Source organism: Suricata suricatta, chromosome 10 (assembly GCF_006229205.1).
Source record: "Suricata suricatta isolate VVHF042 chromosome 10, meerkat_22Aug2017_6uvM2_HiC, whole genome shotgun sequence".
Lineage (NCBI taxonomy): Eukaryota > Metazoa > Chordata > Mammalia > Carnivora > Herpestidae > Suricata > Suricata suricatta.
In genome coordinates this window covers 115,970,772-115,996,629 of record NC_043709.1, presented here as the reverse complement: position 1 = coordinate 115,996,629, position 25,858 = coordinate 115,970,772, and positions in this window count along the sequence as shown.

Below are 25,858 nucleotides of genomic sequence, written 5' to 3'. Positions count from 1 at the left end.
TCTTCTAACCTGCAGGCACTCGGTCTACAGTTTGGATATTTGTGTACAAACCATGGTGACCGGGTCCTAGGGCTGCACGGAGGAGAGGGATTGTAAGGTGCATCTCTATCTCACAGCTGCTACATGGGAAAGGAGGCATCTGAGAACCAATGAAAAATGTATTTGCAGAACACTTAGGAATTCCTGACAGACAAATAAAACAATCATGGATACTTTAATACTTTGCACATTAATACTTTAGTGTATTTCCTTTCAATGTTTTTTGTTTGTTTTACATTTTAATTCCAGCATAGTTAACATACAGTGGTATGGTGGTTTCAGGTATATTCTTTCAATGTTTTAAAAGCATTTTTATTTATATAATGGCTACCAAAATGAACCTATAATTGTTCATCCTGTTTTTTTATTTAATAACAAGCATGATTTCATGTTATTAATAGTTCTGATAAAGGCTAACTAGATATGTAATATTCACTATGCAGATGTCCAAATACAATCCATTTTGTTGTCCCACTAATAATTTAGCTAACCAAATTCATAAGCCACAGTGGAACTTCCTGATAATTTTATATGAATGAGAGTCAAGTGTAAAGAAATGACAACAGAGGGGCGCCTGGGTGGCTCAGTCGGTTAAGCCTCCGGCTTCAGCTCAGGTCAGATCTCACGTTTGTGGGTTCGAGCCCCGCGTCGGGCTCTGTGCTGACTGCTAGCTCGGAGCCTGGAGCCTGCTTCCAATTCTGTGTCTCCCTCTCTCTCTGCCCCTCCCCCTCTCATGCTCTGTCTCTCTCTGTATCAAAAATAAATAAAAAAAAACATTAAAAAAAAAGAAATGACAACAGAATCAGCTATATAGGCTTTCAGGATATTTTTAAATGTTTGTTTATTTTTGAGAGGGAGAGACAGAGCATGAGCAAGGGAGGGGCAGAGAGAGAGGGAAACACAGAATCCAAAGCAGGCTCCGGGCTCTGAACTGTCAGCACAGAGCCCGGTGAGGGGCTCAAATTCACAAACCATGAGATCATGACCTGAGCCAAAGTCAGATGCTTAACCGACTGAGCCACCCAGGTGTCCTTGGATATTTTTTCCTAAAAGTGAATAAATGTCCTTACGAGTCCTAAAAACAAGTGAGAAATTTAATGTAAGCCTTTCCGAATAATTGTACAACAGAGAAGACTCTTACTTGGCCTCGTGAAGTATTTCACCTTATGCTCCATGGTCACCAAAGGCTGAACATGACCACCGCCTGGCCGTGAGGATATATCTTGCAATGGAAACCATTTTATCAGAATGCCTTTTAGGAGTATTGGGAGAGGACAGTAAATGCTAACAGCTTAGGTTTGAACAAAGGTCCAGGGAGTGAAAAAGCGCTGACAGCACAATAAAGACCTCAAGATTACAGTTATCTTGTCAAAGGAGAAGCTCGTGAAAGAAAGAAGTGACGTGAGTTGATAGTATGTCAATAGCTGTCTGAGGATAGACAGAAAAATAATGAGCAAAGCTGAAAAGAAAAGAAAGAAGGAAAAGAGAAGAAAAGAAAAGAAAAAAGGAAGGAAGGAAGGAAGGAAGGAAGAAAGGAAGGAAAGAAGACAAGAGGGAAAGAGGAAAGAAGGAAGGGAGGAAGGAAGGAAAGAGAGAAGGAGGGAAGGAAGGAAGGAGGAAGGAAAAAAGGAAGGAAAGAAGGAAGGAAGGAAAGAAGGCGGAAAAAGTATCTGGGATAATTCTAATCCTATTCCAGGACAATTATTTTGGTTGATATTCCTTTTAGTACAAACTTCTGGGTTATTAAAATTTTGAGACCGCCGAGATAGAGATGAGCCCTTGCACAGTGAAGCATTATGGCTCCAGAAAAGGTTTTCATGTTTACCGAGCATAGCAGGAGGCCATGACGGCGGAAGAGGGAAAAACAGCCCTAACAGAGCAGGACATTCATCCTCAGTTGTTCTGCATTTTGACGGAAGGCCTGCGTGGGGACTGCCTACAGCTGCAAGATGGGCCATAATCTTCGATTTTATGAGTAACAGACAAGACAACAGCATTTATTAGAAAGACCTGTCTCTCTCTCTCTCTTGTGGTTTGTTACATATACAAAGAAAGAAAAACAGCAGTGCAAGATAAAAAGAGCAAGGACTTTATAGAGAGGAGCTCCATGATGTATTTGAAGTCAAGGTAGTATTTGTCTTTGACAATCACATTAATATTTTCAGAATGGTAACACTACACTTTAGACAGGAAAGAAAGGAATGGAGGAAAAATATAAATGTGAAGAGAGTAATAGCCAGAATCAGTTGTCTGTCGTTGTTATAGGCTTCAATAAGTGTGCCCAGAGTGTGTTTGGTTTTGAAAACTAACACACCTGCAGAATGGAAAAATGTTTGCAAATCATCTGAAAGGGAACTTGTATCTGGAAGATATAGAAAGCTTTCAACTCAACAAGAAGAAAACAAATAACCCAATGACACTAATGGGCAGAGGATTTGAATAGATATTTCTCCCAAGAGGATATACACATGGCCAATAAGTTCACAAAGAGATGTTTCAGTATCATTATGATTAGGGAAATGCAAATAAAACCACAATGAGATACCAGTTCAACCTGCCAAGTTTGCTAGAATTTTAAAAACAGGTTATTATAAGTATTGATGAGGATTTCTAGAAATTGAACTCCTTCATTGCTGGTGGGGTGGGAAAATGGTGCAGCCACTTTGGAAAACAACTTGGCAGTTTCTCAAAAGAAAAGAAAGAAAGAAAGAAAGAAAGAAAGAAAGAAAGAAAGAAAGAAAGAAAGAAAGAAAGAAAGAAAGAAAAAAGAAAGAAAGAAAGAAAAAGAAAGAAAGAAGGAAGGAAGGAAAGGAAGGAAGGAGACAAGAAAAGATAAAGTTATCATATGACTCAGCAATTTGACTCCCAGGTATATATTAAAGACCATGAAAACTATGTCTACACAAAAACTTGTCCACAAATGTTCACAGCAACATTATGCATGGTAGCCCCAAAATGGAAACCTTCCAAATGTTCATCGACTGATGAGTGGATAATAAAATGAGGTGTATCCATACACTGGACTGTTACAGAGACATAAAAATTAATGAAATACTGACCCATGTTACAATATGGATGACTCTTGGAAATATTAAGCTGAGTAAGAGAAGCCAATCACAGAAGACCCCTTATTCCATTTATGAGAAATGTTTAGAGTAGATCAATTCATAGAGACAGAAAGTGGATGAGAGGCTGCCAGGGGCTGGGGGAAGGGAGGAATGGGGAGTGGCTACCAATGGGTATTGGGTTTCTTTTGAGGGTGGCTAAAATGTTGTAAAATTAGGTAGTAGTTATTGTATTCTTGTGTACTCAGAACCACAATTTACATACTTCAAAAGTATGATTTTTATGGGATGTGAAATAAGTCTCAAGAGAGCTGTTATAAACGCTGATGGTGAAGTTTAGATGATAAGCAGAATTTTTAAAGAATCAATATAGGGTTAGGTTTCTAGATTCTCATAAAACCCTTTCAATATTCTGAATAGCTATACTACCTTTGTTTCTTTGACCGAATCGTTGAAGTGATAATTACTCTTCCATCTGACCCAACTAATCTGGGTTTTGCTTTCCTTCATTTATTTATTTCCTTCTCATTTCAAATCAGGAATGAAAATGGGACTCCTAAGGTAATTATTTGTTGAGATAAAGGAAACCTTTGCTGTTTTTTAATTTTAATTACTCTCTTTGTGTGTTCCAATAAGTGTTGACTCTTCCCCCTCCCCCTCCCCCCATTAAAAGGACACCTGGGTGACTCAGTCAGTTAAGAGTCTGAATCTTGGTATCAACTCAGGTCATGATCTCACGAGATGGAGTCCCACAGTGCGCTTGACACTGGGCATGGAGCCTGCTTAGGGTCCTCTCTCTCTCTCTCTCTCACTCTGCCCTCCCCCACTCACAAGTTCTCTCATGCACACGCTCTCTCTCTCAAAAAAAGAATAAACCATTGAATAAATAATTGACTAGATAGAGGTAGAGTGATGGAGGATGAAAATCATACATAATCCTGTTATTTTTAGAGAACTTTTTTCATATTTAAACTTGATTTCCTACTCCATGTGTGCATTTTTATGCGCCACATAATGCCGATTGCATATTTTGCTTCAACTAACTTATCAAGAATGCTTTTGGGCACTTGGGTGGCTCAGTTGGTTAAATATCCTGGACTCTTGATATCAGGTCTTGATCTCATGGTTTGTGGGTTCAAGCCCCGCTTAGGGCTTTGCACTGACTGCATGGAGCCTGCTTGGGATTCTCTCTCTCTGACCCTGACCCACTTGCACATGCGCTTTCTCTTTTTCTCTCAAAACAAATAAATAAACTTAAAAAATAGAATGCTTTTCCTTGCTTTGATGTTTTCTGATCATTGTGGCAAGTGGGACAGTCACCCCTATCTCCTCTACGATGTCCACCTCCCAATTCTGGAAACTGCAACTGCTTTCCATTATGTGGCAAAAGGGACTTTGCGGATGTGGTTATCTTAGGCATCTTGCTACGGAGACATTATCCTGGAGTATCTTGGATTGTCTGAGTGCATCTGTTGTAATTACTATGGTCCTTCTAAAGAACAGGAGGGAGGAGAATCTGAGATGTGACCATGGAGGCCGAGGTCAGAGTATGACAAGGGATCAAGGGCTGAGGAGTGTGGGCAGCCTCTAAAAGCTGGAAAAGGTGAGGAAAGAGGTTCCCTCCCATCAATCCATGTTGGATGTCTGAAGTACAGAATTGAAGATAATAAATATAAATTGTTTTAAGATATTCAGTTTATGGTAATTTCTTATAACAGCAATAGGGAACTCATATAAGTATCATTTAAAATCGTTGCTTATTGGAAGATGTGGTATATATTTACAATGGAATATTACGGGCCAATCAAAAGGAATGAAATCTTGTCATTTGCAACAACGTGGATGTATCTATGTGAGATACTAAGTGAAACAGGTGAGAGAAAGACTTGTTTTCACTCATATGTGGAATTTAAGATATAAAACAGATGAACATTAGGGAAGGGAAAGCAAAAATAAGATGAAAACAGAGAAGGAGACAAACCATGACAGACTCTTAGATACAGAGAACAAACTGAGGGTTGCTTAAGGGGTGTTGGGGGGGGGATGGGCTAATTGAGAGATGGGCATTAAGAAGGACACTTGTTGAGATGTAAGTGATGAATCACTAAATTCTAATCCTGAAATCATCACTACACTATATGTTATCTAGCTTGGATTTAAATAAAAAACAGAACTAAAAAAATAAAATCATTGCTTGTTGGGGGCATCTGGGTAGCTCAATTGGTTGAGCATTCAACTCTTGATATTGACTCAGGTTGTGATCTGGCAGTTGTGAGATTGAACCCCCTGTGGAGCTCCATCCTGAGCATGGAGCCTGCTTGAGATTCTCTCTCTCTCTGTCTCAAAATAAATAAATAAACAAAAAAAACAAAAAATAAATTAAGAAAAGTCATGAGCAAGAGCCAAAGTCAGATAGTTAACCAATTGGGCCACCCAGGTGCCCAGAGCATGCAACTCTTGATCTCCAAGTCATGAGTTCAAACCCCTACACTGGGCATAGAGCTTACTTTAAAAACAATAGTAAAAATGATATGCTATTGGTATCACACAGGAATAGCACTGAGAGGAGACCCAGTGTCTGAGAGTCTAGTGATTTCCCAAATCATGCCCTTGTTTGGAATTAGCACCCACCGGGGAACAGCACTTGAGTTGCTGCAGCCGGGTCTGCATGTGGAGGTTCAGTCTATGGCTGCGGAGTGTGACCAGCTTCCGTGACACAGCCTGGCGGTGTGCACACTGTCGCTGTCATCCCATTTGCCTCTCAGAGGGAGGTTTAGCACTGAACAACACTACAGAGCACGTGGCACTGTCATGCCACAAAGTCCCTTCATCACTTCTCTGGTACCATTACTCAAGTGATGTCTGGCTGGATAGTCAGGGGCCCTGAATTCAGAAGGCTTACCTTCTGAACCGCAAACTGGAGGACGGAATATCTGAAATCTGACTTTTGGGAAATCTGGAACCTATGGCTGTCATGTGTGTGGCTCCGTGAGTGACAAGTGATCATCGCCTTCCCTGGTGGCCAGTAATGCAAGCATTTAGAAGCTCCCCGTTTTTGTCTTCTTGAATAATTGCCGTGAAACAATACTAAAGAATTTCTTGTTGGAACGTTGGATATGCCCATTTTGTCTTTTGAGGTTAGCCTGAGTTCCAACAGATGGACACACAGCAGCAGCTGCGATGGATGGCCACGGAGAGAGGTATCAACAAAAGTGGACAACAGTGATGAAGTTCCCAACTGCAGAAAGCCCAGAGCTCCCTAGAATTCAGCTTTTATGGGGAACAAAATTCATGGGACAAATGTTCCATTAAATTCTTTAAACCTATGGGCAGATAGGCTAGGTTAGTCTACATGAGCTATAAACTGTGATGACGAAGGACAAACGGTCTGATTAAATTTAGTAAACGGACACATACATGGTGATACAGATGACTGCTAATATGCTGCACGATGACTAGGGAAAATGGCAATTCATTTGCATGAATGACTGTGATTAGTCTTATTTGCACACAGTGCCATTTTAAACACTGTTTTCTTCTTTTTATTTTCTGAGTTCTCCAGGATCTGGACTCAGCATCAGAATCACTATTTCCTCTCCTCTCTGCTCCATTTTCTATGCACGTCGTTAGGCGAACCCACTTGGCAAAGCCGAAGGTCCTGAGTCTCCCCACGACTTGCCCTGAGCTGTCACCTGAGGGCTGAATCTCCTGACATCCTCTGTTGGCATTCTGTTCTCTTCCAGGACGACTCCATTCCCTATACCAAATGTTCTGGAAGGTGAAGCTTTGTGCTAAGAGGTTTTGACTGCTTTCCACATGCCCCGATGGGTGGGATAAAATCTCTTATCACTGCTGTGGTTTACTGTTGAGTCTTCATGCCACATGTGCAAGCTTCAAATAAGAAAAGGTTAACTTCTTATTTTGTAATACGCATTGCATTCTGAGTAATTGATTCAGAAAACGCCTAGTTATGTAATTGCCTCAGGGACCTTGGACTCAGCTAACACGTTGGTATTGCGAGGAAGTACGTCATAGGTCAGATCTGGGGCTCACGTCAGCTGTCGTCAGTGATGAGGGAAACAAAGGCAAGAGGAATGTGGCTTAAATTAAATCACCTTCCAGCTTGCAGCCCACTGAGAGACACCTGAAACATGCGGAGTATGACCTTGCTCAAGGAACTCATGGCTGCCTTCCTTCCTTGTTTTTGTTTTATTAAAGACTAAGAGTAACCTTAACAGCAGCTAGCCCCTCAAGGTCCTGAGAGTCTTGCTTTTAATTCCTTAGAAACTTATGCCTTTCCTAACCCCCACTAACTCAAAACTATACAATCAGTCACTCCTCACAACCCCTGTGCAGCTCCTTCTCTCACAGGTCCTGCCCCCCGTGCTTTAATGAACTTTTTGCATCTCAAGAATTCTTTCTTAGCCATTTGTTCAAGAACCCCATCAGTCTATACATCCAAACCCTGTAAAACTACATATTTTTGTAGTGTGCATTTTTTATACTGTGAATTGAAAATCAAGAATGGTGGCACAATGATTGTAAAGACAACAACCTAGAAACTGAATTGCTTTGATCTGTCATTCTATGCGACCACTTGGAGATTTGTTTTAAATTTCTGGACCACAGACCCATTTGGATGCTGCTAGAATCTATCCCAAAGAAGCAAATATATAGACAGTGTTGCAATTTTGGGAATTTAAATGGATCGTTAAATTTTCCCTTATGTTTGACTTGAAGACTTTTTCTATTTCTATATCTGTTGCTTTATGTGAAATAAAACTAACATAAAGTGTGCTTTGATTACCTATAAACACAGATTGGTTGACAAACCTAGGTATACTGTTTGCTGCCTGAAAACCCAGAAAAGATCAGTTTTGGTGAGGCCATTGAGTCTTTAAGACTATAATGTTATTTATTATTAATTACTAAGATTGAACAGTATGTACATATAAGTTTTCCTCCATTTTTTTAAATGTTTATTTATTCCTGAGAGAGAGAGCGACAGAGCACAAGTAGGGGAGGGGCAGGGAGAGAGGGAGGCACAGAGCCTGATGTAGGGCTTGAACCCATAAACCACGAGATCATGACCTGAGCTGAGTCAGATGCTTAACTCACTAAGCCACTCAGACACCCCTTTCCTCCATTTTTCAAGATGAAAGCATAAATCTAATTTAAAAGTATCAATCCATTACATTTTCCCTTGCTTTTTATAATATTTGCTTCAACTTTTATTAACAATGTTTTTCTGTCATGAGCATATGTAGGGTGTTTGAAGAGAATTTTCACTCTATTTTTCTCTGGCCATTTTTATTGTTTCATCACAAGGATATTCTTGAAAACAATTTTATGATATAGGGGATATGTTAATAATGATATGCTCTTGAGAGGCCCCAGACTGTAGAGCATGCAAATTTTTTTAATTAAAAAATTTCTAATGTTTATTTTTCAGAGAGAGACAGAGAGAGACAGAGATAGAGAGGAGAGTGGGGGAGGGGCAGAGAGCGAAGGAGACACAGAATTCTAAGTAGGCTCTAGGCTCTGAGCTGTCAGGCACAAAGCCTGACGTGGGGCTCAAACCCAAGAACCGCAAGATCATGACCTGAGCCAAAGTCAGACACTTAACCAACTAAGCCACCCAGGGGCCCCAGAGCATACAACTCTTGACCTCCAAGTCATGAGTTCAGGCCCCATGTTGGGTATACAGCTTACTTTAAAAACATAGTAAAAACGATATGCTCCTGGTATCACATAGGAATGGCACTGTGAGGAGACCCAGTGTCTGAGAGTCTATTGATAAAGAGACAAGACGAAAAACAGTATTAGAGGAAAAAGAAAAGTAGAAGAGACATAAGGTATGTGATCCAAAACTTCAGATGTCTTTCATTCTTCCAAGAAATATTTTTGACTGCCTGTTATACGTTAATGTTCTCATCATTGAGACCTAGGGAGGTACCAACGCCCGCCTTCCTAGAACTTACATGTCACTAGGGGAGATAGATAATGTGAAAACTAAACCTAAATTAAAAAATCATGTAGCAGACTAAAATGGGACAGATGTCATAAAGAAAAATAAAGCAGGGAGGGGGTTGGGAAGTGTGGGCAAAAAATATATATATATTCATACTTTATATTGATATATATTGTGGGCAAAATAGATTGATGGATAGATATATAGATAGATAGACAGACAGATGATAGATACTTAAGTGAGCTACAATTTATATACAGTCAAATAGACAAATCCTCAGTGAACAGCCTGAGAATTTTATATATATATATATATATGTATATATATATACACATATATATATATACATATATATGTATAATATATGTGTATATATATATACATATATATATATATACATATATATGTATAATATATGTGTGTGTGTGTGTGTGTGTGTGTGTGTGTGTGTATAGGACAGTTCCCTTGTTCCAGAAAATTCTCTCAGGCATCTTTCTAGTCAGAGCCCACTCACCCAGATGCAACTACTGGTCTGACTTCTAACAGCACCGGCTTGTATTGCTTATTCTTGAACTCCGTGTAAATGGAATTTTACAGTATGCACTTTTTAATGCCTGGCTTATTTCAATCATAATAGATGATGTTTTTGAGGTTTGATCATTTTCTAACATATTTCAATTGGCTCTTCTTTTTCTTGCTGTGCAGTGGCCCATGATGTGAGGGCACTGTATTTAGCTTTATGTGTTCTCTTGTTAATGAACAACAAAGTTGACTCCAGTTTTGACCTATCATGAACAAAGCTTTCATGAGCATTTCTGGACAAGGCTTTTAGTGGACACATTTAGTTATTTCTTTGGGATACATAGCTAAGAGGAGAATCCCTGGGGCGTGGGGTAACTGTAGGTTTAACTTCACTAGAAATTGCTAGATTTTTACTTTTTAAAATTTTTCTTTATGTTTATTTTGAGAGAGACAAAGACAGTGTGAGGGGGGGAGGGTCAGAGAGCGAGGGAGAGAGACAGAATCCCAAGCAGGTCCTGCACTGTCAGTACAGAGCCCGGCACCAGGCTCAGACTCACAAAACTGTGAGATCAGGACCCGAGCTGAAACTGAGAGTTGAATGCTTAACTGACTGAGCCACCCAGGTGCCCCAGAAGTTACCAGGTTTTTGAAAAAGATTGTGCCATTTTAAACTCTCAGCAATATAATTCCACACTGCCCTGCACCTAGTCTGGTGGCATCACAGTGAATCTATAGATTGATTTAGTGAGAACTGACATCTTGATATTGAGGCTTCCATTCCATGAAAATTGTATATCTCGTCATTTATTGTCTTCTTCAATTTATGCAATGTTTTATAGTCCCCAGTTTTGAGGTCTTACACATCCCTTATTAAATTTATTCAAAAGCCTTTGATATCATTCGATGCTATTATAAATGGTAACTTAAAAAAATTTAATTTTGCAATTGTTGGCTGCTGGTATATGGAGGTACAATTGATTTTCGTGTGTTGACCTTGTATCCCACAATCATGTTAAACTCAATTAGTTCTAACAATTTTGTTGATCCCTTAAATAGTATCTATATACAAGACGATGCTACCTCTAAATAACAGTTTTAATTTTTCCTTTCCAGTTGTTGTGCCTTATATCTTTTTTTTTGGTGCCTCATATTTTGTTTTTTGGTGCCTTATTGCATTGTCTAGAACCACTAGTACAACACTGAACAGAAGTGGGAAAAGTGGAGATCAGTGTTGTCTTTCCAACATAGGAGGAGAACATTCAATAGTTCATCATTAAAAGTAATAATAGCTGCAAGTTTTTAATAAATATTTTATTAACTGAGAAAACGCTCTTAAATTATTGGTTTGATGGCACTGTTTATATATTACCCAGTGTTGACTTTGGTAGGGAGTTCTTTCTTCATCCACTGAATTCACTCCATATTTTGCTCATATATTTTTTAATTTTTTAAAATGTTTTAAAATTTATTTTTGAGAGACAGAGAGAGAGAGCATGAGCAGGGGAGGGTCAGAGAGAGAGGGAGACACAGAAACTGAAGCAGGCTCCAGGCTCTGAGCTAGCTGTCAGCACAGAGCTGGACGCGGGGCTCGAACCCACGAACTAGAGATCATGACCTGAGCCTAAGTCGGAGGCTTAACCGACTGAGCCATCTGGGTACCCCTTTTACTCATATTTTAATGGGGCAACAGCCCATTCGGGGAGCAATTAGAACACACACATGCTTACCAGTTAAATTCACCATCTAATATGGGCATAGTTCAGGGCTCCCCAAAGCAATTATAATAGAGCTGTCAGTGATCACTAGCCACAGATCATCATAACAAATAGAATAATGATGAAAAGGTCTGAAATATTGCAAGAATTACCAACAGGTGACACAGAGATACAAAGTGAGCAAATGCTGGTGGAAAAACATGCTTGCCAGATGCAGGGTAGCCACAAATCTTCAATTTCTTTAAAAACCAGAGTATCTGTGCAGTGCAATAAACCAAAGTGTAATGGACCAGGGCGTGCCCATACTGAGCCAGACAGAGACAACTGCACGGGGCGGACCGGAGCTCCTTAGGCACACACAAAAGGCACCACCTTGAACATCTCCCAGCTGCCTCAGTTTACCGCGTGCGTTACTGGCTACACCCACCCACAACTGGTGTTACAAATTTCCCTCCGACTTCAGCTGACCGAAGCTTCCACCCTTCACAGTAACTCACAAGCGGCAGTCCTTCCGGCATCCTCTTCCATAGGAACACTTACGTCTCTTCCAAGGTAAGTTACCATATTTATCGCGATACCTACATCTTTCTTAACTACGTAACGTGTATAAAAGTGTGGTACTGTTTTCATTAGGTTCCAATCTTTTTTTCTAACGCCACCAATGAAGTTTTCTAATGTTATGTCCCATTGTTATCTCCCTGTGACCTCTGTAGCTTTTATAGGGTGATTTTGAACAGCACAGTGATTTTTAGTAATATCTCGGTTGCATTATAGCAGAACTGACTATGTTTAAATGTTTTCTTAAATTTATTTTTGAGAGTGTAAGCAGGGGAGAGGCAGAGAGAGGGGGATATAGGAGCTGAAGCGGGCTCTGGCTGGCAGCAGTGAACCCCATGTGGGGCTTGAACTCACAAACCGTGAGAGATCACGACCTGAGCTGCAGCCAGACGCTCAACTGACTGAGCCACCCAGGTGCCCCAGAACTGACCATGTTTAGAGACAGGTTGATTATGGTGGATTTTGCTAATGAATGGATCATAAGTTCCAAAGAGCACCGTGGCAGGAATTTTAGGAGCGAAAGTGAAGCAGATAGGAGGGCAGCCAAGGGATATGCAGAATTGTAGGATTATTAGAATATGGAGCAGAAAGTGTGACCCGGGAGCCCGGAGCTGCTCGTGGATTAAACAGGAGACAAAGGGTGAAATGGGATCAACGCTGTGGCCTCAAGGCCGACAGTGGTGGACAGGCTGTGAGTTCAGAGGGGTGACATTCAGGGCCCCTCATTATTTTGGCTAAAGGTAGCAAAGAAGTGAGGAAGTAAGGGGTCAGGTCAGGTGGGTCTTCTCTGGGCACAAGGGGCTCCTGAGAGAATCAACACGTAAGTGTGAATAAACTCAGAGTGACCAGGAGAAAATACTCACTGTTACTCTGCTTGGATAGGAGTGGGGGATTTAAAAGTGGGGGAACACTGGGCTTGAACGTGGGGTGAGGTGAAGGAATGAACACCAGGGCGAGAGGGAGAACGTAACCTAAAAGGGAGGTTGGAGACACACACGAATAAACAATTTCACATCCTTCACGGTTCCCCTCGCTTTCTCCCCAGTGTCTGAGTGGGAATCGTGCTGGGGCTTGTACTTCTGTCCCAACTGTCAAGTCCTTTATGACATGGGTTGAGAAGAGAAGAGAACTTTTGAATAGAAAATATTCTCCTTTCCTTTTAAAAACAGAGTTGATGTTCTACACCAAAAAAAAATGCGTGAATGCCAAGCAAATGTGGATGAACAAAAAAGTCATTCTCCCCCATCAAGGGCTAGAGCCACTTCTGATATTTTAGCGCTTTTTCCTTTGAATATTTGCAGTGTTTCATTTTTAGCCTGAGCCGACCCACAGCTAAAAACAGGTGCTAAAAACAATGCAGCACGTACCGATGACTTGTCTAACGTTGCTTCCTGATTTTAAAATCCTGCATCTCAGGGCACCTGAGGGGCTCAGTTGGTTGAGCATCGGACTTCAGCTCAGGTCATGATCTCCTGGTTTGTGAGTTCGGGCCTCGCATCGGCCTCTGTGCTGACAGCTCAGAGATTGGAGCCTGCTTCAGATTCTGTGTCTCCTTCCCTCTCTGACCATCCCCTGCTCATGCCGTGTGTGTGTGTGTGTGTGTGTGTGTGTGTCAAAAACAAATAAACATTAAAATTTTTTTAAATTCTGTATCTCAACATAGAGGTTAGGAAGTACAGAAAAGTATTAAAAGTGAAAGTAAGAGTGCTAAGAACCCCATCGCTCAGTTTAATGTGTTTTCTGGAAGGCTATTATATTTACAGCGGAATATTCCAATATCCTCCGTGTGGCAGTTTTAAAGCATAGTTATCACAGGCCTGTGTATTGGTTCTACCTCAGTGATTCCCAGACTGGGCTCCGTGGTCATCTGCACCTGAAATCCCCGGGAGCTTGTTGAAATACTGACTCTTGGCCCCGCCGTAGGCTTGTTGACTTCGGGTCACCAGCAGATGAATCCAGGAGTCAGTATTTAAAAGCGGTCTCAGCTGTTTCTTACAGTCAAGTTTGAATATGTGACCTCGTGGGGAAGACAGTATAAGGAGGCATTTAGTTACAGATATCTGGTTTATTAACCTTTTCCAATTAAAATCACTGAATTGCTGAGGTTACATTCAAAAGCGATAGACCTGAAATTCACTAAGCTATTTTACATAGGGCACCCAAACTTCCCGAGGGCAATTAGTACAACTTCAGTTATGTTTAAGATCTTTCCCCTCATTGTGTGGTGCCCCTAAATTGCATACAGCAGTCTGGTCCCTCTCCAAATCTTCCCTGTGTTGGCGTCTCCTCTGTCTGCTCCCTAGAAGGGCCCAAGGATGTGGCTTTTTCTAGGTCCACTCATATTTCCCGTATTTACTATTTCTCCAGCCTTCCTAGTTTCACAGGTACCTGCATGTATTAGAATTCTCGAGAGAAAGAGATCAAATAGGATGTGTATATAAACATAGATTTATTATAAGGGACTGGCTTAGGTGGTTATGAAGGCTGGCAGGTCCCAAGGTCTGCAGGATGAGTCAGTAAGCTGGAGGCCCCAGAGAGCCGATGGTGGAACTCAAGTTCGAGGCCAAAGGCGTGAGAACCAGGACGAGCTGCTGTTTCAGTTGAGTCCAAAGGCAGGAAGAAAGCTAATGTCTTAGTTTGGAGGCCATTGGGTGGAGGAAGTCTCCCTTCCTTGAGTGAGAGTTGTTTTTTGTTGTTCTATTCAGGCCTTTAACAGATCGGACGAGGCCCACTCATATTAGGGACAGCAATCTGCTTACTCAGTTTACTAAATCTTGTCTGAAAGCACCATCATAGAAACAACCAGAATAATGTTTAACCAAACATCCAGGCACCCTATGGTCCAGTCAGGTAAAATTAATCATCACGTTGCTTCTCCCTTATCCAATCCAAATAACAGACGTGGTATTAAATAAATAAATAGTTTTATGTTATACCAACGTATTAGAGATCATATATTATTATGTTAAGGTGCTAATTCAGGTTCTTAAGAAACATTTCAGGAGAGTTCTTTGTTTATGTTTATTTATTTGTTTGGAGAAGGGAGGAGGGTCAAAGAGAGGGAGCGAGAATCCCAAGCAGGCTCCATGCTGCCAGTGCTGAGCCAATAGGGCTTGACCTCACAACCGAGAGACCATGACCTGCACTGAAATCAAGAGTTGGTCTCTTGACCCACTGAGCCACCCAGGTGCCCCGCTAATTCAGGTTTTTAAAATGAAACGTTATACTTTCAAACTAAATTTAAGTACAGTAGCTAAGTCTAATACTAAGGGAGAGGCATTGCAGTAGGTACTTAAATGACTTTCCTTTATTTCCACAAAAAATACTCTCTTTGCCAATTCTTTTATTATTTACCTGTGTTCTTTTTTTATAGGGGTTTCTTGAAAATAGCATATTCATTTATTTTTGGTAATAAGTATTTACTGAAGGCTTCCTGTCTGCAGTCACTATAGGTATTGAAGATACTCTTATGACAGGCATGGAATTGTAGAGATTTGTGAAAGAATTAAACAAATCATCACATAAGTAACTTCTAGTAACACTCGCGGTATAGAGGAAATTGCAGGATGTGACATAATGAGGCCTCTTTCCTAGAACTGAGGGTTTATGAAATTGTGGAAATTTCCTCAAGCTGAGGTAATAAAGGCTGATTTAAAGTTAGCTTCATTTCGGGTACAAATAAAACTATTTCAGGCAGAGGAAATGGAATGTGCAAAGCTTCTGAGTCAGAAGAGAGCTCGGCACATTTGGACTAAAAGAAGTCTAAGGTGGCCAAGGCCTGTGCACCCATGCAGTCCATGCTGGGGATTTGGGATGTTTTCCTAAGATACATAGAAGGCCTCTAAAGGGTTTTAGGCAGCGTGGTGCTGTGGTTGGATGTGCAGGTTGAGAAGGTCATCCTGGGAGCTTGGAATAGCGAGGGTGGGGGAAGGGCCAGGGAGGAAAGGGTTCGGAGGCTGTCGCAGAAGGGAGGAGGTGATGATGGCTAGGTCTAGGGTGGTGGTAGTAACCGGAAGTAGTAGGGTATCTCCAAGACGTTTTGAAGAGACAGACTGATAGGCTTGGATGTGGGTGAGGAAGAGGGAGGTATCCAAAACTACCACGGATTTTCTAGGGTAACTAACTGGGTGAACAGTGTGGCCTCTTGTAGGATGAGGCTACCCTAGAGGGACAGCAACCTGGGCGGGGGGTGGGGGAAGATTTTGAACTTCTCTGACATCAAAATGTCTGTGGGACTTCCAAGTACAGTAACATCAAGTAGACAATTTGGACTCCAGGGAGAGGTCCAGGATATCAGTGTATAGACGCTTTGGTTTTGACCCAATTTCGGCAGACTAGAATTTTCTAGAAGGAAAAACAGTGCTTCCAGACCTCCACCTACTTGTCTGCCCAGTTGAATTCATGGTGATCGCAGTCTCTGAGTGGATTTTGGAAGACAGGAACTGACGATACTGGTCAAGAGAGTGCGTTGAAGGGGAGGAAAGATCTAAAGTTGAAATTATCTCCACTATGAGGTTTTCATGCAGCATATTTTAAGGCAAGTTCAGAAAGCTGGATCACAGGCCACCTGACAGGCATAATTTTAAGCCAGCAGTCAAATTTCTGCCTTTTTGCCTTTAAAATAATTTGTTGGATTTAGTTGATCCCGCATAACTATCTCATCACAGTTTAGAAGGCACTGGAGATCAGAGGAGGTGGGAGGCAAAAGGTGAGCCCCACAATGGTTCCTGCTTAGGACTTTGAGAGACTTTGCAGGAGAGGGAGGGAAAACACCGGCAGAGCCTATCAGACTCTTGGAGTTGAAAGGATAGAAACGCACGTCCAGGAAGATCAATGCAAGAAGAGTCTGTAGGACTGGTATGGAGAAAGGAGGGCTGCACAGGGAACAGAGGAATGGATGCCAGAGACCTGCCAAAGGTCCCCCTTGAGTTCCATCAGTGTACCCCACTGCAGGCACAGGTGAGGAGGCTACCTAAATCAGGGGAAAGAATTAGAAGGAAAGAAACTGGCCCTTAGTTAGGAAAAGTAATCATGGAAATACAACTCACAAAGCACGAGGTAGAATTCTTGGGAAAGCCTAGTCTCAATATTGAGGAATAGAGAGCTCTAGCATCAGGACCACATTGGTCCTGAATAACAAATGTTAAGAGCAAGACTCAAAAAGATTAAACTATTTGCAAGTAACTTAACCATGCCCCAGAAACAAGCTTAAGAATATTCATAGGAATACAAAAATATCCACCACCAACAAAGTTGAAAAAAAAAATACCGGACCGGTAAAGAAGAAGGAAAATACAATGAATAAAGAGAAAAATCAATTCATCAAAACTGACATAGAGTTGATACAGATGTTAACATTGGTATACAAGAACATTAACACTGTGATTAATACTATAGGCCATATGTTCTAGGGACACATGGACTTGGTTAAGTGTCTGACTCTTGGTTTGGACTCAGGTCATGATGTTGCAGTTCGTGAGATCGAGTCCCATGTGGGACTTGGTGCTGACAGCACAGAGCCTGCTTGGGATTTTCTCTCCTTCCCTTAGTCCCTTCCTGGCTTGTGCATGTGCACACGCGCGCTCTCTCTCTCTCTCAAAAAAAAAAAAAAGTTAAATAGAGACATGGGAGATATAAAAAAAAAGATCCAAATTAAGTTTCCAGGGATGAAAAATACCATGTCTGAGATTTAGAAACATCAGCAAAAAACTGGATGAGATAAATGGCAGATTAGACATTGCAGGAGAAAAGAGTCATGAACCAAACACACAGCAATAGAAACTATTCAAGATGAGACACAGAGGGAGAAGCTTTAAATAGGAAAAGATCATTAATGAGCTGTGGGAAAACTTGAGGCATCTCAATATATGTGTAGCAAAGTATCCAAATGAGAGAGGAGAAAGGGGGTGGGGAAACAGGAAACAAAAAGATAGTTTTTGTAGATTTACTTGATTTTACATATTCTATCATAGCTATCTTGTTTAGGGCATTTTCTATTAAATGTAGCCAGAAACTTATAAAAACTGAAACTATATTTTATTTTATTTTATTATTTTTTCATAGTTTATTTTCCAATTGGTTTCCATATGCAAATCATGAAACTATATTTTCAATAACTCCTTGGAAATTTTGAAGATGGAAAATTAAAGGTGACAATAAGAACCTGTTTAATTTTAAAAGTTTGATTTTAAGAGATGAATATTTAGCATGAATAGGACATTCTTTCTTATCCCATTGGATGATATAATAATAATAAAATTATAATAATAATGTAATAGCATAATAACAATGTAATGATAGTTCTGTAATACATGAATAATAATAAGAGTATAATAACACACAGTAGTAGTAATAATAATATAATAGTCATATATTGGACTATTATGTTTTCTGCAAATCAGGGAATTTGTTATTATATTTAAAAAGCAAGTCTTGGTATTTATAGAGCAACAAGAGAATTCTAACCTTACATGAGGATTTTAAAAATTACTATTTAAAAGTGTCTACATATCAAGAATGCTTAATAGCTTTTAGTATAATTCATAATTAGTGTCTAATTCGGTCGGTTGGAAGATTACAGAAAATAATGTAAGACTGAAATGAACTGATTTCTTTCCTCAGGATTTCCTTAATCAAAAAGCAACAGACATTGTATTTTATTCATTTTCCTTGTTTCCTTGCACTTCTTGTGTGCTGAATTCTGGGAAAAAAATCTATTTTCATTACCATATGTAAAATATTTGGGGACATTAACAGAACATAAGCACTAATTTAGCCAAATTCCATTAGTTTTTTAGTGCAAACATAAAGCCATCTTTAGTGTTCATTTGTGTCAGTAAAATCTTCCATCCTACCTTCCCCACTTCTCTCCTTTCTTGCCCATTTTTTCCTTTTTTCCTTTCTTTCTCTCTCTTTCTTTCTTTTGCTTCTTTCTTCCTTTCCTTTCCTTCCCTTCCCTTTCCTTTCTCCTTTTTTCCTTTCTTCCTTCTTTCTTTCCCTTTCTTCCCTTTTTCCTTCCTTCTCTTCCCTTCCCTTCCTTTCCTTTCCTTTCTCCTTCCCTTCCATTCCTTTCTCCTTCCTTCCTTCTTCCTTTCTTTTCTTTTCTTTCCTTTTCTTTTATCTTCCTCCTTCCTTCCTTCCTTCCTTCTTTCCTTCCTTCCTTCCTTTCTCTCTTTCTCTCCCTTTCCCTTTCCCTCCCTTTATTCTTTCTTTTCTTCCTTCCTTTCTTTCAGCTAAGTACTTGGCACAAAACATTTTGCCAAACTCTACAGGGAATATGTAGATATCCACAGCATGACGTAGCCCATAAAGAACCTGCTTCTGCTATTCAAGCCCAGATCTGCATGCACTTGATGCAAGTGGGTGATCCAAGAGATGGAGCGAGTTGGATGTGCACCAAACATGGGAGTAGCAAGCGCCTGCATTCCAAAGTGAGAAATTGGGTTTCTGGCATCATTTTGGCAGGACTGGGAGCAGGAGAACCAGCCAGATGGAAAGGGCCTCTTGAAATCACCTTAGTGACTGAATCAAGTGATTTGCTAACAACATTCCCAATTTGGTAGTAAAAATGAGGATTTTTGCGATTGAAAATTTTTATGAGTCAAATCAGAGGCTATTAAAAGCAATATAAGCAATATCCAGATCCAAATGACTTCACTTGACCGAGGGCCAAAATGCCTCTGTGGCTCGCAGTTGCTCATGTGAATGACACTCAGAAGTGAGCCTAGAGCCAGAACAGACGGGCCAGTTGTCGCCCGCATCCAACCAGAACCGCTCAGCGGACCAGCTGCCGACTCTGAGCCTCCTAACATTTGGAGTTTTTAACGGTAGCTTCGGGCGGAGGGAACTCAGTCTTGGCTGAGTTTCTCCTAGTGGCATTATGAGTTCAAGAGAAAAATGTCATGTTGGGTCCAAATAAGCTTGGGAAACACTGAGGAAAAACAAAGTTAAACAAGGTTTTCTACTGCAGGACCTCTCTAAGATTTTAACGCACGGATGTATATTTTCAACCTCCAGGAATATTTCCCAAGTTTGTTTGTCTAGTGAGCTCTTTTCCCTAGAGCTTCTTCTAAGAGTTGTGTTGCGCAAAATGTACTTTGGGAAACATTTTACTAGACTAAGCTTTAAATATAAGCGGCAGCTGGGGTAACCGTGTAATGTATTATCCAACATGTAAGTCATTGAGAATATGCCAAGAGCTATTAATAATTATGCTCGAGAGTAAGTATAAAGTGGGATTGCATTGGGCAAACCAGGATGTGTGATCCTCCAAGTTAGAGCTTAAAAGGGATCTGTAACAGCAATTATCCTTTGAACATTGTAAAAGCAATAGGATCTAAGTAGGTTGGGTCCGTCCAGGTTCTCTGAGAAGCAGGTACAGAATGAGCCAGAGGTTGGGTTAACCTCCTGTGAAGGCTGAAGGAATAGGGATCAGAACATGGAGAAAGCTTAAGTCTGTGATGCAGGTCTGATACCTGTAACGAGAGCAAAGAAGGGAAGGAGGGGAGAGGAGGAGGGAGAGAAGATGGGTAGGAAGAGCCTCAGATCATAGCAGTTATGGGAAAGACTTGACTAGGCTGATAGGATTCCCAAGCGAAGGGAGGAGTCCCACACTGGGCAGGAGTAGGCTGGTACTGGCATCCTGTCTGTGGGAACTACACATCGGAAGCTTGGCCTCAACATGAGCACCATGTTGGATCCCAAGGGGTGGCAGGTAGAGACTCCCCACAGCAGGTCTTGATGAGATCCAAGAAGCCTTTCTCTGTGACCACCACCTACGTTAACTTGCAAAAAATTAAACACTATTTGCTGAATTTCCATTATAATCATTCCAACCCTACTGTTTGGCTCTGCAAGTTGGACCATAGCCTAGGTTCCCACAGCCCCGTAGAAGAAGAGGCTGACATTTCTTCATAACAGGGGAACCCCTTGGCAATGAAAAGTCTCCTACCCCAAGTGAGCATTCAATGGAAGAGCTGCTCATCACCCTTGAAGAAGCAGTTCATCAGGAGAAATCCATTTATGAATAAGCGTGGAGGAGTCCATCCTGGGATTGTATGCAGTCTTGTTTCCAATTAAATTATATTAGAACAGACGTGGTGTTTTGCAAAGGCACCAGCACTGTCAGAGCTCCATGGTTTACGGTTACGTGGACAATTCCTGCTCTTGAGAAATGCCAGGAGGGAGAAGAGAAAGCAGAATTCCATCAGATTGGGATTCGAAGCTCAAAATCTTCCATGGCACTGACTTGGCTATTGAAACATGGCTCTTGGAGATTTCAGCATTCCATCTGTGACAGCACATAGATGTTACCAGAATTGACGACCTGCATCGTAGACTGCTGTCTTCTCCTCTACAGCTGATTCTGAGTGAGGATGGATTCTGACTCGGAGGAGCAAACTGTAGCCTTTGTCCATGACCGTTTTCCAAAGCCAAAATAATAAGTTGCGATTATGCCCGAGATGGCTAATTTATGTGCCAACGTGGCTAGGCCACGGTACCCAGATGTTTGGTCAAACACCAGTTTGGGTCTTCATGTGGAGGTTTTTAAAATTTTGTTTTGTTTTGTTTTTGGGGTTTGTTGTTGTTGTTTTTTAGAGGAAGAGAGAGCGTGAGCAGGGCAGAGGGGCAGAGGGAGAGAGAGAGGGAATCTGTTCTGCTCAGTGTGGAGCTGGAGGCAGGGATCAATCCCGTGACCCTGGGATCACGACCTGATCTGAAATCATGAGTTGGACACTCGGCCGACTGAACCACCCAGGCGTCCCAATGTGACTAACATTTAAATCAGTAGGCTTTGAAGAAAGCAGATTATCCTTTATAATGTGGGTGAGCCTCATCCAATCAGTTGAAGGCCTTATGAAGAAAAGACTAGAGTCCTCTGGAAAAGAGAGAATTCTGCCTTCAAACTCCCTTTGGACTAGAGCTGCAACATCAACTCTATCCTGGATCTCCAGCCTACTGGCCTACCCTGCAGAATTGGACCTTTCCAGAATTGTGGCTTCAAGGGGCTGATTCCTTAAAATACATCTCTCTACACACATGCACACATTTGTGCACACACACAATACCTATTAGTTCTGATTCTGGAGAACTTACTACCTGCCAGGCATTGTTCTAGGCACTTCACATGTATTAACACTTTGAATTCACACTTAACCCTATGAAGTGAGGATGAATGCTCCCATTTTGATTATTGGAAGACTGAGGTAGAATAAGGTCATGCAACTTGCTCGCAAGAATGGGTCACCTCATGTCTTTTGCTGTTTGACAAAGTCTCTGCTCTATAACTGTTTAGGTACTGAGTTTGGGATGGTGGAGAGGAAGGGATAACCTTACAAAGGGCTCAGGGAACTTTCAGGAAGAAGAGGCTTCAATCCTTTCCCTTTTGACCTTAAGGGAGACGTAGTTAAAAGCACAGACTCTGGAACCAGACTTCTTGGATTCCAATACCCTCTGTCAGTTACTAGCGATGTTACCTTTCTTCTCCATGTCTCTTTTTTTTCATCTGAAGAATGGGGCAAAAATTAATATTAATTCATAGGGTCTGAATGAAGATGAAATGAACAAAAATGCTTAGTGTACACCCTACGCATTATCTGTTATTATCATTTCTATTATTAAAGGTCAATATATCAGAATCCCTTTGAGGACTGAGGGGGTACTGATTGATGTCTAGATGCCTTGCAAGGGTTCCAAAGTTTTCCAAGATGGAGATCACATCAGGGAGCTGGTGTCTGAACACATGGCCATGGATCCCCACAAGCCCTTGTCCCTTGGATGGGCAAGGCTGGGTCCAGCACACCCTTTGGATGAGGCTTCATATCTCTCTGGCCTCTGTTTAGCGTGGGTAGGCTTGGGGGACAGTGGCTGAGGAGGCGAATATGAATGAAAGAACTACATCTTGTCGTGTCCTGTGGTGAAGGGCATTTGTTTTAAGAAAAAGTATTGGGGGCTCAGTGGGTTAAGTGTCCAACTCCTGATTTTGGCTCAGGTCATGATCTCATGGTTTGTGATAGAGCCTGGTATTCATTTGCGCTGATGGCGTGGATCCTGCTTAGGATTCTCTCTCTCCCTCTCTCTGCCCCTCCCCCATTTGGGCATGCTCTTTCTCTCTCTCACATGCTCTCTTTCTTTCTCAAAATGAATAAATAAACTTAAAAACAAAAGAAAATGTATGGCATGAACATTTTTATACTTCAATGAAATCATTAGAACAGTGAACAATAGTGCTTGGCCTTCAAAACCCTGTCCAGTAGCAACACCAGCAATGGTGATGGATTAGGGACTCATCAGATCTATAGTTTTCTCTTGACTTTCTATTTGGAAGCCACACTGGCCCCTTCTGATTAAAGAAACTTCCAGAATTCTTGCATAATTCCGGGCAAGTGGGTATTAGAATACTGAATTATGGAGTTATAACTTTGTGTCTGAAGGCAGCTGGATAGTCATGCTAAAATATTCTTTAAATGGATATTATCATTAATTTTAATTTTCTGAGTGGATAAAGACTTGGGAGCAATGCCAGGATTGAGGAATAAAGGGGGAGTCCAACCTAGGATTCAAAACATTCTTGAGACTTGTTTTATGAGTAATTTTTCATTGGCCCTTGTTTTGAAATACTGCAATGTATTTTCTAGACCTCTGCAGTGGTACTGAGAATCCAAATTTAATTCAAATTCTCCCCTACCATTTCTAGAAACAGATGCAGAAATTCACACTGTAAGGGATGCCTCCCAAAGAGACAGCGAGTTCCATCAGAAGTGCAACAATCATGAGTGGTGAGCTGAAATCATACCTAGTCATCTATCTGATGGACTGTGGGTCTCATCAAGTGGAACCTGTCCTCTAAAGGGCCATTCTTGTATTTCAAATTTATTTTAATACACCTGATGAAAGCTATCTGTTTTTGACTAGTCTGTAAAGTGCTGTGAAGAGGATGGCATCATGTTGTAGAAAAATAAATGGAGAAGGGAGATACTGGGGTTCGTGTTTTCTCTCCACTGCTTACTGGCCATGTGACCTATGAAAGTTACTTACTTTCACTAGAAAAAGAAATGCCTTAGTGACATAGGAAGGAACCAGACCAGTTAATCTCTTAGAGTCTTTCCAAAAGTAGTTACATGTCTGTTATAGACGCTAAAGTTCTGTACTATGTTTCTTAGTAGGATAATTGTCTTTTAATATTCTCCTTTTTTAAAAATATTATATAATGAGGACTTATTGCTAATTAAAATTATTTAGTAAAGAATTTGCGCTATTAGTTTAGCTGTTTTCCCAGTTCAAGAATTGTTGAACTATTATAAGACATTTGGCTGAAAAAAACCTCTGGTTTCCATATATTATTTTATTGTTATTACTATTATTATTATTATTATTATTATTATTTTGTTTTATTTTAGAGAGAGAGTGAGCAGGAGTAGGAAAGAGGGGCAGGGAGAGAGAAAGAAAGAATCTCGAGCAGGCTGTATGGAGCCTGATGCGGGGCTTGATCCCATGACCTAGGGATCGTGACCTAAGCCGAAATCAAGAGTCAGACACTCAACCGACTGAGCCATCTGGACATCCCTCAATGTTATTTTAAACACTGTAGTGGAGGAATGACCTTGTTCCTAAATCTTTAGCAATGTCAACATGAAACTCTGGAATAGAAAAAAAGGAAATCTTCTCTGATGTTCCAAAGGCCCCCCAAATTCTCATTTTGGGTTAATACTGTGAGGATAAGGTTTCAGGCACCACATTGACTGTGGCTGTGAGGACCATGGGCTGGTTTCTTAGTCCCTCTTTTCTCTCATCTGTAAAATAAGGGTTGCTGTATCGATTAAATAATGACCAGAAGGTCTTGTAGACAGCATTGCTCTGTAAAGGATAAGTGTTTATTGGAATTTTCCAAATTAGTTGTGTTAACAGAAGGAAATTCTTTTCTTCAATATCTTTCTTGTTTAAAAATATTTTTGTTGCTTTTCAATGATTATATCAATTGCCAAACACAAGCTATTATTTACTATGTAAAAATTGCCAAGTTGTTTTAAAATCAAATCAGCGATGTGCTTGTTATATTTTGATTCCTTTGAATTGGATATTCTGATTGGAATAGTAATATTCTCAAGAGAGTAAGAATAAAAAGGGAATTAAGAACAAATAAACTCATCATTACCTAGTTTATTCTCACCCAATTATAATCCATCCTAGAAAGGAACATTTCTGCCTAATGAATTCATTTGCCAGTGCACAAAAATAGAAGGAAGGTAAAATTATGAAAATCTGTTTAAAAAAATTTTTTAATGTTTATTTTTGAAAGACAGAGAAAACAGGGGAGGGTCAGAGAGAGAGAGGGAGACACAGAATCCGGAGCAGGCTCCAGGCTCTGAGCTGTCAGCACGGAGCCTGACGTGGGGCTTGAACCCACAAACCATGGGATCATGACCTGAGCCAAAGCTGACGCTTAACCGACTGAGCCACCCAGGTGCCCCGAAAATCTTTACAGAGTTATTAGAAAGTAAACATATGCTTTGAATAGTTTAGCAGTGGACATATCTGAAAATTATGAGCAATTTAATAAGCTAATATTTAAACATCTGCACTTTAATAAATATCAAGGGCATAAATAATTAAGTTGGCTTTACCAAGAAGCTGAGTTAGAGATAAAAGTCAGAAAGTAACAGTGCCAACCTGATTTTTTCACTCATCTTATGCAGAGTATTTTACTAAAGTTGTTTAATACACGGTTTCTCTCTTACCACCGTGGAGACTTCTGTCATGAAAATCGCTCCTGTGTCTGATGTTTCAATACAGCAGGCCTCTCAGTTGCGTTTTATATCATTCCTGTCTAAAATTTATGTCCTCGTGAAATGCAGTTTTATTACCTTAGTAGTGCTTTGCAGACTTCAGTGCAGTAATTAGTATGTCACTTGCCTGCCTACGTAGACCGTTGTGACAAGCCGAAGTGAGATGACATGGCTTTCTGACCGTGGTTACCCTTTCCAGGGGGA